General features: G+C 40.8%; 1 long non-coding RNA gene across 1 annotated transcript; it reads left to right on the top strand.

The window, feature by feature from the left end:
* Nucleotides 1–987: 987 nt before the first annotated feature.
* LOC117457724 (uncharacterized) lies at nucleotides 988–3,659 on the top strand. The gene is made up of 2 exons (XR_011644260.1): nucleotides 988–2,050; nucleotides 2,824–3,659. It is a non-coding gene; the product is annotated as an uncharacterized lncRNA (long non-coding RNA).
* The last annotated feature ends 9,385 nt before the right edge of the window (nucleotides 3,660–13,044 follow it).

Raw genomic sequence — 13,044 nt, 5'->3', positions numbered from 1 at the left:
ACGTCTCAGATGGACTTGGTATCACATTAGGAACGATATTCAGTGATAATTCGGGCAACAATAGCTGGTTTTAAGGATTTATTCGAGCGGATCACAGCTTAACACAGCTGAAGACTTCTCCACGCTGCTTTCAAACTGTGAGTAAACAACGTGTGCTTCACTTGGAGGCTGTCTGAAGGTGTACACAGGTCTCAGATGGACTTGGTATCACATTAAGAACGATATTCAGTAATAAGTCTGCCAACAATAGCTGGTTTAAATGATTTATTGGAGCTCGCAATGTTTTGAACAGACATGCCCATGTCAACTCGTTTTTCTTTTTGTAGTCCTCGCTGTTCGCGTCCGGATATCGCCATCGTAACCACAACCTCACACACTGGTACTGAATGTGCATCAAAGTGTTCCTATCCAACCAAATATACCAAAAGATGTATGTAAACGACAGAAGAAGCGATCGAAATGTGTATTTCAGTCGAAGGCCACGCCTCCACATCTGTCAACCAGTTGATCGGGGAACCAGTTAAACCGGAACACCGGTAGCGGATTACATGTTTCGTCAATGTAATGTTGACATATCTGGCTAAATAACAAGCCTGTTTATGACATGACCCAGTTTAAATTAAGGACTAACATAACTACGAGCTAGAGAGAATCTCGGACGGGACCGTACGGGAGCGAGCGGAGCTTCTTTTATTGCCTTTTTTTACAGCTTGTTTATTAAATATTTATTATAAATTACATATTTCTGTTTTTTAAAATATGACTATTTTCTTATTCTCTAGATCAGGGGTGGGGAACCTCCGGCCCCGAGACCATTTGGTTTGCCCTCGAGGTAATTTATAAACACATGCAAAAAAGAAAAAAATTAAAGAAATCTAGACCGCAAAATAATTAAACAAGCGAGTGCCTGTTTTTCCTGGCAACAGTCATGGTCCTTGAACACAACACGAGCCTAACGTGTCATCACGTGGTATATGTCTCGTCTGACAGGGGTGCAGTGTTGACGGAGAGCACCAGAACGCTACTCCGAGACTTCAAAACATTGCAGTACCCATAAATCCGTAGGCTACACATGCTGCAGTGTTTGCGTGGCTGTGTCTTTAGTTGTAAGCCCAGTCGCGATCTGTTCATCTGTCATTCTGATCATACAGTCAATAACTGTGTTGTTATTAGCATCTGGTTAGCTAGCTATGCTAACGAATATAAGAAGCTCCAACCAGTGAGGTAAAGGCACATCTTTATATGATCATTATACTTATCAAAAAACAAGATAATAAAGTAAACGGGTATAAAATACTATATGACAGTAAAAAAAGTTGTTATTAATAAACAAGAATACAGTTTGAAAGGAGAGTGATTTGTAAAATATCCATAAAGAAAAAGTAAATCTGCTTACAGTTCTGTTTCATATGGGTGTTGAGAGATGTATCCATAGATCTCTTAATGTTGCTCTCAAAGTGCACCAGATTGATGCTTTTAACTTCAATATTTAAAAAAAAATCTTCCCGGGGGAGCATGCCCCCCGGACCCTCCTAGAGGAGGCTAGGTCCCCCCCACTTAAATCATGTCCACATGGATAGGAAACTAAATACATTTGCACACATCTTGTGTCCATATCTTTCTGTTTTGGTGGTCATGCAACAACTGTGCACGTGAATGCATGCACGAGTCAGGGTAAGATATCTGGATTAAGAGGTCGCTTTTTCTTTGCACAGCATGAAAGAAAGGCCAAATTAATGGGCTGTGATTTTTAAGCAGAGGTCAATAACTTGTACGGCCCTCTGAGGATGTTGAAAAAATTGAAATGGCCCTTGAGAGGAAAAAGATTCCCCACCCCTGCTCTAGATGGAACCACGCTTTTGAAAACGGGACGGTATTCTCAACTTGACAGATACTTTGGAAGCAACAAAGGTCAAGAAGTTCTACGCACAAACTGGCTCCAGTGTGAAGGGAGGGCACCGCCAAAAAGAAGACCAGCTTTCCACCCCAAGGTGATGACTGAGACCACCATCCAGCTCCCAGAAGTGAATGTTGCAACTGTCACACAATGGTGAGTAAATAAGCATACTACATATAGTGCAAGACCTGTATACTTACTCTGTAATACTTACCCAATAAAATGATTTACTGTTCAAAATAATCCCAACTCTTTTTCATTACCCTGGTGCATGCATTTGTCACCACCCGCTTGGACTACTGCAATGGTGTCCTGTTCGGGGTTCCCAACAAAACCCTGGACAGGCTCCAGTATGTCCAAAACTGTGCAGCTCGGGTCCTCACACATACAAAGCCGTGGCAGCACATCACTCCCACCCTCATCCACCTCCACTGGTTGCCGGTCAAGTTCCGCATAACTTATAAAGTCCTCCTCCTGACCTACAAGTCCCTCCATGCCCTTGCCCCCCAGTACCTATCGGACATCCTCCACCCACATGCCCCACCCCGGAACCTGCGGTCTTCAGACTCTGGCCTGCTCACCACCCCCCGCACCAAACTGAGAACCTTCGGGGACAGAGCCTTCAGTGTGGCAGCCCCCACCCTCTGGAACGCTCTCCCTGCGGAGATTCACAACATCCCCACACTGGACGCCTTCAAAAGGGCCCTCAAGTCCCATCTGTTCATCAAGGCTTTCGGCCCTTAAATCGATCTGTTGTTTTGTCTGTCTGACCTTTGTTTTGTTTTGTTTTGTGTGTGCTCGCCCTATTCCTGTAAAGCGACCTTGGGTCCCTTGAAAGGCGCTATAGAAATCTCAGTTATTATTATTATTATTATTACAAATATTCAATTTTGTTCATTAATATTGATTGTTTCATGTTTGTGCAGGCTCAGCAGGCGCTACAGGTCTCAGGAACAGCAGGTCCTGAAGCAGGATATCCCCGCTCCTGACGCTCCCATGGCAGGACCTGAGCAGCTTCTTGTGGCAAAGCAGAAAGGGACATCTCTGTTTCCTGGCAGTCTGGCTGAGCCTCACGCCTTTGTTCTGCCACCAAACACTGCTGGTGAGGCAAAGCTCCAGAACAGATCCCAACCAGTGGCCATCTCACAGGGCCCCCCACCACCTCCATACTATGCTCTTCCCTTCCTTGCACCGACTCCACCCTTCTCAACACCATACATGATGGTACCATCTGTGCAGCTTCCTCAAGTGCCTGGACCCTCACAGGTTGTGCCTGGAAGCTCTCAGATGATGCTTCTCAACATGCCATTGCCATTAGTTACTCAGGCGCTAACATCCGGTCAGAGTAACGTGCAGTACACCACACAGCAGAACAGGGAAAGAAAAGAGGAGAGGGAGCCATCGGGATCAGGCAAAGGAAAATATGTCAAAAAGACAGACGCCATCATTTGCAAAAAGTGCAACAAAGACAGGAAGCCACCAGCCCACTTACAGTACTTTGGCAATTGGTACTGTAAAGAGTCCGAGAGCCAGTCCTATGAGGGATGGAGGGCTGTGCTGGAGCAAAGAGGGTATGGGGGAGAAAGAGAGGGGATGCACCTTAAAGGACCTCATGTTGTGAGCCGGTGCAACTTTTTCACTTTGTTGTATTTTGCACTGTTTTTATTGTATAGTTTTATTTTACACTTTACTATACATATTGTAAGAATTGTTGTTGTTATTATTACTGTTGTTTTAAATATATAAATACATATAAAACAAGTATGGATGTTTCTGTTTTGAATATTTCATCATCATATTTCACTTTCATTATTGTTATATTTACTTAATACTTTGTTCTTAAGTTTTAATACATTTATTAAAAGTTGTAATTATAATAATAAATGCACAACATAACAATAATCCTCATACACATTTGGCATAGTACTTATATTCTACGTACTATTCTATATGAAGTGCATCTATAGAAGTACTGTACAATGATGTACTTCCTTGCATGCTCCTTAATACTTCACTAAATTTCAGAGGCAAAGATTTGACTCTTAACTTAATTGATTTGATAACATGAGTTACTTTGAAGATTTAGATTCTGTTACAAAGTACAATCATATAAACAGACAATGAATCACGAATGATTATGGTGAAGAACTTAAATGATCCATTGATTTACCCAAAAGTGTGGTAAAATAATAAATAAGCTCCACCTTTACATTTATTCATGTTCTGACATACAAGGGATTGAGCGGGATTCGAAACCGGCTCGCAGGGTGTATTTCGGCTACTTCACGGTTATCAAACAGACTAACACGCTATGTCCTTGGCACAGTGGGTTGTGCGTTGGTGTTTGGATCTGGGGGTCACAGGTTCAAACCCCACTGCAGTCATGTCGTTGTGTCCCTGGGCAAGACCCTTCACCCCAAATTGCTGCTGTGGGGATGGCCCACAGTATTGAGTATGTAAGTCGCTTTGGATAAAAGTGTCTAACATGTAATAATAATATTGATCATCACATGTCATATCAATGGATTTCTTATTTATTTGTTTAGAATTATATCAGTACCTTTATTCTAACTTCAAAGTTAACCTTGATAAAGCGTCTTAAAGACAGTTAAGGAACACTGTATCAGAGGTTTAAGTCCGTCTCAGTAAAAACTGATTGATTGTTATTAGAGGACAAAGGCCCCTTGTGTAGTCCTGTCAGATTTAATCGGAGGATGTCAGGCGTAGGATTTGCTTGTACCGCTGATAATTGACCAATAAGTTGCCACCTACACCTGAGAAGCAGACAAGAAGCTATAAAACACATGAAGCAACAATCTTTGCTCTGCCAAAGGCGAGGCTCTGAGATGACAACAGTCACATTTGTCTACTTAACACTGTTCACTTGGATAGTGTCATCTGGCACATGGCTCAGACTACATCCGTTTGCAGAGCGCAGTCAGTATGGTCGTGATGAAGAGAAAAAGGGCTGCAGCTCGAATGCATCATACAAAATGGCTGTCGTTCATGATAAAACAAAACTGATACTTACTTGGGAGAGGTGAGTACATGTTTGCCAAATTGCAGTGTTTTCTGTTATTCCCTTCACTTATATCTTGCTCATTAACTAGCTTTTTGTTCTGTCAATGATGTGTATACCCCAGTGTGGTTTCCATTTATTACAATTACAGGGGCCTAAACACCATATTGAGAGAACCCTCAATAGATAAATAGACAATAGACAATAGACAATCTCTAGAGGAGTTTTGACGAATCAATTACAATTTGAAGTCACTCTAATGAAATAATACAATGTTAAATATGTTGTTTTAAATTGCTTTTGTTTGTCAAATGGCAGTTGAGCTTATGCTTGGCTACACATGTTGAACAGTTCAGTGATTAATGCATTGTTTGACTGTAGATAAGGGTAACATTTGCTACATAGTTGTATCACATACTGATGTTTTCTTTATTTTTTAGATCTACTGAAAAGAGTGTTGCCTCTGAGAGGATTTTAACAGAGGACAGGTTCAAAAATAGTGCCCTTATTCCTGGTGCTTTGAACAGCATTGTCTTAAATGGTTGTGTAAACCTGTTGCAAAAAGTAAAGGAACCTGTGAAGCAAAACAGGCATGTCTGCAAGAGTAAATTGCAACAGTTGTTGGTGTATTCCCTGTCTAAGAGTAATTTCCTGCTACTTAAAGAGAAGGTGAGCACCAGAGTTACAGAGTGTATTTCTACTACACCAATTTATAAATAACGGTTTTCATTATTGTGTTGTTTTTTTTGCAAATGTTCTTTATACAGATAAAGACTGGTAATCAGGGCACACATTCAAATAATAGCAGTTTGTGTCCCTCATCTGTTCTCCTGAGTTATGTGGCTCACTGCTACCACATCATTACCTTTGTTAAAGCGGAACACACATTGGATTATATTTGCATCTGTAAGGCATGCAACCTTGATGTCAAAATCTGGCAAGTTTTTTTAAACAGAGAAATCGGACCTGCATAACAATAATTTCCTATCTTCATTCTGTGTGAAAGCCAAGTGAGCCTGATGTCCTCAGAAAAGTTGAGGAGGCCGTATGCCAGGATTTACTTTGTGCAGGTGCAGATTTAACCTTTCTGTCAGAGATTAAGTTTGGAGAGGAATATGAAATGAGACTGACATGTATAGAAGAATAGTATTTTAAGTATGGGCATTCTTGATACTCATATTCTTGCGTAGTACGTGTGTATTGTGATGTAGAATATAATGTGATCAAAATGTTTTGCTAATTCGAGACATTGTCCAGATACAAATATACACATCAATTATTTGAAATGTATATGCAATGATTGATATACTCAATGTTATATATCCAAAATAACGACGACACTAATACCAAATTAATCTCCTCACAGGATAGTATGCATTGTAATACTGCCCAACTGTATTTGTAATGTCTGCAGTAACTTACTGTCATCTTGTCAACAGATGCTTTCTGCACAATACCAAGCACTTCTGCCACAAGCAGGTAATGGTAAAAAACAAAAATGTAATTTGTTTCCTGCTTTTATTTCCTTAAAAATGAATAACTTGAGTTTTGTTCTGCCTCAGATTGCATGAAATGTACTGTTTACTCAGGCAGGATGGCGATTGTGCGGCCTTCAGACACCAACAGATGGGTTGCAAGATATGCTCTGGCTGCTGTGGTGCTACTTGGAATCTACCTGGCGAGAATACAAATAATACCAAACCGAGTCAGTCCTGCTCATGGCAGTAACTCAACCATGATGATGCTTTTTACTGTGACATTTCACTGTTTTGTACCATCAGGTAACACCAGTCAGCCTTCTGACAGGTTAGCTGTCCGGATCTCTCTCATGGTGTGCCTCTTTTGTGCTCTGGAAATAACTGTACATGTGTTAATTGACTGCAGGGCAGCTCATAGTGTCATAAGATTGTTTTGTCCCATACAGCAACAATTTAGGGTTCTGCCTGTTACTGTGTTTATTATCTGGTTGACTTTGAGCTCTCCTTTCCCAAATATGAACATAAAACACTGGTCTGAGGACATGCTTGTTGAGGGAAGTGTGGGTTCATGGGCTGTGTTAGGGCAGATAGAGCTACTGACGGCTTTGTACTTGGTGTTCCTCTCTCTTCCCAGTTTGCTCAAATCCATCCTAACAAGATTAACATTCCTGAGTGTTCTCGTACATGTGCAACTGGTAACCTGTGTACATAATTCAAGGGTAGCAACTAAATATGAACTATTTATTAAGATCACCGGGTTAATTTGAAAAAATAATATTTATATAGGAAGTTAGTGTCCATTAACAGCTGAGGAATAGTTGCTCTTGGTAAACACCATTTTTAAAATATCTGTCTTGACAATATCTGTCCAGACACTGGCTGTCAATCAAATCAAATCAATGGCAGTTGAATGTTATATATGTGCATTTTATTAAGCTCGGCTATACATTTTAGACAATTCCTGGGCTCTTTGTTTTTATTTATAAAGATTGCTTTTAAATGGAAATGTCTCCTGTGTGTTCATGTATAGTAATGACTTATCATGGCATAGAGATTTAAAACTTTACAGTAAGCACACTGTGGGGTTAATACATTATAACATGTTTTACATTACGTCTTTTGTTAACATTTTAAATTACTTTAAAATGTTCATATATCCATGTTATATCTATGCAATAAATCATGTTAGCCCACTTGACTTTGAAAACATATGAAGTATGCAAAATTGAGATAGGAAAAGTAAAAGGAAATACATTAATCACTCCTGAACTACCTTCTAGTGTGTTAAGATTACACTTGTTTTTTAAAAGGCAGCCGTTCTAACATCATTTCCCAGTTTGGTTTTGTGAGGGCTTTCTGTCTTTATTGTTTCAAGGGATTTGAGAAAAGTTGTGTTGGTCACAAATGTTCAAAAGAATATAATTTGTTGGAGAAATTAATAATACTGTTTCCTAGTTTTTTCAGTAATTAGATAAAGACTAATTTAACCCTCTATGGCATGACTTTTTATTTTGGGAGGAAAATGTTTCACCATGTGTTTTAGGAGCTTAGGGGTCCCTGATATTATATCAATTATAAAATGTGACCCCCCCTCACCCCTCAACCAGGGGTTGGTTTGTTGCCTCACGGCAAAAATGTGCTACGAGGGTATTGAAACACCAAGGATTTCTACAATTCAGAAGAAATAGAAAAAACAACTCTATATGAATTCAAAAGGTTTTCTCTGTGTGTGTGTGTGTGTGTGTGTGTGTGTGTGTGTGTGTGTGTGTGTGTGTGTGTGTGTGTGTGTGTGTGGATGTGTGTGTGTGTGTCTGTGTGTATGTGTTTGTATGTGTGTGTGTGTGTGTGTGTTTGTATGTGTGTGTATGTGTGTGTGCGTGTGTGTGTGTGTGTGTGTGTGTGTGTATGTGTGTGTGTGTCTGTGTGTGTTTCTGTGTCTGTGTGTGTGTGTGTGTGTGTGTGTGTGTGTGTGTGTGTGTGTGTGTGTGGTGTGTTTATGTATGTGTATGTATGTATGTGTGTGTGTGTGGGTGTGTGTGTGTCTGTGTGTCTGTGTGTACGTGTTTGTCTGTGTGTATGTGTTTGTGTGTATGTGTTTGTGTGTGTATGTGTGTGTGTCTATGTGTGTGTGTGTGTGTGTGTGTGGTGTGTGTGTGTGTGTGTGTGTGTGTGTGTGTGTGTGGTGTGTGTGTGTGTGTGTGTGTGTGTCTGTGTCTGTGTGTGTGTGTGTGTGTGTGTGTGTGTGTGTGTGTGTGTGTGTTGTGTGTTTGTGTGTGTGTGTGTGTGTGTGTGTGTGTGTGTGTGTGTGTGTGTGTGTGTGTGTGTGTGTGTGTGTGTGTGTGTGTTTGTCTGTGTGTGTGATGCCTGATCGTGTCCCTTCCTCCCATAACATGTTTTGGGTTCCATTTCCTGTAAATATCAGTAGATGGTAAAAACATTGATTAGGTTTATCATTTTACAGCTGAGCACACTTTCACACTTGTATGATATTGCCTGGAAAAAAGTGGTCTAAGTGCACAGTGTTGCCCTGAGGCAACGAACAAAAAAACATAGTTTTAGCTAATTAATAAATACATAATAAGTCTTTAAACAATCAAATATACTTCTTTACGTATTCATGCACATGCATGTATTTTTTATTTTAAGTTGTGTACATTTCTAATATGTTAAAAAGTGAAATGTATCTTACCAAGTGGTGGCCCTGAGTCCCCTGCAGCTTTGCTTGCAGAAAGGACTGCTCCACCCCCAGACAAAATGCCACACCCATATAATTCCCTAATTGTATTGGACACCAGCATGTCAGGTGACATTGTGTATATTTAAAAAAATTAAAATATTTAGAGGGCCAGTGTGAGGTCGAAAAAAGTGGTTTGTTGCATGAGGGCAACAGTATGCTGGAGAGGGTTAAGTTAATACAATTACTTAATAATATCATTTTTTGAAAAAGAAACGGTGTAAACTGGAGTGAATTTGCAATTTGACTATTTGCATGTTAACGACTTCAACAGTAATACAAAAATGTTATTTAGATTGCATTATACCTCCTAATTCACTGTCTTTGGCCTGCTTTAAATAATAAATGGACCCCATTTAATACAGTGCTTTTCCAGCCTTTGAGACCCTTCAAAGTGCTTTTACATACAAGCCAGGATTAACCAAATTCACACCTACTCATACAAATTAATACAAAGTGCCACCAGCTCAGGGAAACTAACATTCACACACATTAACACACCATAATATTTTGAAATATTAAAGGATGAGCATATATTTGTAAAAACCGAAGCCTACATTTGCTGTGTCTTCGATCTCATTGAGACGCATACACATGCAATATATACACCTTACACAACAATAATTGTATTCAAATACTCATTAAGTCCCATTTCAGTGACTTGTTTTTTTACAATTAACACATTGGATCTTAAATAATGACTCAAGATTGACCTGAAAAAAATAATAATGCCACAGCTCTTTTTGTAATACTTGCCACATTTCTACAATTAGTTGAAAACCTAAATTGTTTAACCTGTTAAGCCAGAGAGACCCCGGTACCGGGGCACTGCCGCAACATCTTGCAGGAAACAGTGTCTGAGGGCATGTTCATTTAATAAACTATGAATGTTTTATATCCATGTCACGGGAAGAAACTCATCTAACTGATCATTTTAATTTTTTTTTTTTTTAAAAACAACACAATGCTAATGCTGAGCCTCTGAATTAGCAACGAGCGAAAAATGCTAACAGATGACTGCACCGAAATTCACTCACAAAACCTTATTATTTATCTTTGCTCTACATCCAACCCATCGTTTCACATCGTGAGGTGACACAGTATCGAAGGGTACCCTCATTATCACTCAATTATACGAACTTGCGGAGATAATATCAAGAACAGACATCAAAACATATGGCGCTAGGTAGCTAAAAACGCTAACATGGCTCACATGTGTCGTAGTCTGGTCAAAAGTGGTCTTCAATGGCATTAAAACGATAAAAACACTGCTGAAGTTAATCCATAGGTTAATACAATGTGTCTGTGTCCCTTTGAAATGATTTATGATAATCCATAAGCAATAAACCTGCGTTTCCGTTTCTAGAAGTCAGACCAAGAGAGAGCTTCACTCTGGTGCAAAACTGTGTGTGTGAAGCCCACACCTTTTTGATTTAGACTGTGTGTGAGTGGGGAGATTCCCCTTCAATTCTATTGGCTCTAACGGTCAGAAAGAGATGTCAATCACCAAAATTGACCAATGGGTTCCAGAGAAATGGTAAAACCCCCATTTCCACCCAAATCACCTCAGATGTGGAGTTTTTTTTGCTAAACCTCTCTAAAAAGGTCAAATGTCACTTGTTTTGCATCAATCTTGATACAGGGTACTTATTATATGTTGTACTTTGGATCCTTAAAGCCTGTATTCTACCTTACCATCATCCAAGAGTAGTTTTCACTATAAGTACAAAATAATCTTTGGACGGACACTATAATTTACAGTATTTTACTATGTTCAATCTGAATTTTCTTTAAAATAAAAAACATCTATACGTATTCTGACTCTTCTACATCCAACTCACAGGTTTATCATTACTTTGAGAAAAAAGATTATTAATGTAACCTTTTTAGAAGGGAAGATATGGTCATTTGTTCTGGGAATGTCATTTTCGAGCCTGAGACCTGAAAAACAGGCTCAGGGCTAAACTGGTTAATATATTTTAATTTGGTTAAGTTTCATGAAGAGGTTTTATGGAGATAAGAAATATAAATAGACTCTGCTTTTTTACCAGGTTATTAAATATGCTGAGCCAGTCGGAATCTTCTGAATGACAAGGAAGTGTAACAATAACTGCACAGCATGTCCAATGATCCATACATTCTTAACCGCTGGGGCTGGGTTTAGCCACATTTACCAGCTCTTCCTGGGGGATTTCAAGGCGCTCCCAAGCCAGGGCGGTGCACGGTGGCGAAGTCCATAGGGGCTTGGCAACTTGAAGGTCACCAGTTCAAGTCCCCGAAAGACCAAGCACTACCGAGGTGTCCCTGAGCAAGGCACCGTTCCGGGCGCCTTACATAATGGCAGCACACTGCTCCTAACCATAGACTGTATATGGGGCATTCTACCAAATTGATGCAAAGTGCAGTCCCACAAAAAAAAAAAAACATTTAACAAAACAATGAAGTATTCAGACAGATATTTACTAAGAATATGTTATGGTCTATTGAAACATAAGGCATTCAATGATATAGTGATAAGCCTAATATATACAAAAACATCATTTATAGGGTACTTTCTATTGGGAAGTAGCTGTCCCCAACCCTGACATCTAAAGGTCATGTTCTGCAACTAACACTTAAAACATTTTATTTTATTCTGTTGAATGGTGTATTTAGAAGATCTTTATGATTACATTCAAACAGAAGTTGGAATATTTATATTTATCGTGGGTTTACTTTTTTAATAAAAAAAACTATACTCAAAAAATCATGTCCCCAGTTTTCATGTCTCTACCGAAACACAAGGGGTTCTCATTCATAACACTCCGTTCGATGTCTCACTATGGGATGCGCCTCATCGCGGAGCAAACAGAAGCATCAATCTCATTACGCCAATCCTGATTGGCTGGTGATCTTGACGTCAACGTCAGGGGAAATCACCCCCTATAAGCAGCCTGCGCCACGACGCATGCGTCATTCAAACACCTCTTCTCGCTTCAGAGCACATCTCTAATGGTAGCCGGGCTAGCTAAACAGCCCACAGACTGAACCAAAGCTAACTTCGGTCGACGGGCGTTAGCCGGCTACTCTTTCTGCTTCGCAAGAAGACTATAGTACTAACACACCAGTTAGTATTATAAATAATCAACCCTGCCGTTCTTCCTCTGGAATTAAGGTAAGGTTTTGATTTTCAAGTTAGCAACACACCCGTTGCTAGCTTGTTTTTTCCCTCACTGCCAACACCACGGTAGCGAGGACGTTTATTCTTTTCTCTTCTCACAGAGGAGAAAAGGATTAAAAGAATATTACCACACCAGGTAATATTCTTTGAGAAAAAAGACCCACACCGTCCTTTTTTCTCCGGATTAAAGACAGGTTGGTAACACTTTTTTCTCGACGTACCTGTTACGAGCGGGTCCTCTCCACGCCACGCGGCGAACAAGATGGACGCCTCTCTCCCTCACACCAGAGGAGTCAGGGACTCGGAGGCTCGACTCGGAGGCTCGACTCTGCGGCTGCGGGTTGAAGGTATCAGGCACAGACTCACACCAGGTCTGCTCGTCCTGCCTCGGGCTGGAACACGCCCAGGAGGCTATTGACAACCCCGGCTCGTGCGGGCATTGTGCCCGCTTCACCATGAAGAGCCTCCGCCGACGGTTAGCACGACAAGCTAGCTTGTCGGGACAGGATCTCCATTGATTTGCCGGCTGGCAATCAAGACGCGGGGGCATCCGCCGCAGAGACTGAGCCCCTCACCATTACGGTCTGGGGCTCATCAACAGCGGCAGCCGCGGAACCGGATTCCCGTGCCATATCAGGCCAGGACCCGGTGGCGGCAAGAGACGCGGGAACGGGGCCCCACGCTCTACCAAGCTGGGGCTCCCGGCTGGACCTCACCATGGTTTCACCCGCGGAGGATGTCCTAGAATTGGATTAC

The sequence above is a fragment of the Pseudochaenichthys georgianus genome, chromosome 13 (assembly GCF_902827115.2).
Source record: "Pseudochaenichthys georgianus chromosome 13, fPseGeo1.2, whole genome shotgun sequence".
NCBI classification, from domain to species: Eukaryota; Metazoa; Chordata; class Actinopteri; order Perciformes; family Channichthyidae; genus Pseudochaenichthys; species Pseudochaenichthys georgianus.
The sequence above is the reverse complement of the archived record's forward strand: the minus strand, read 5'-3'. Positions and strand labels throughout refer to the sequence as shown.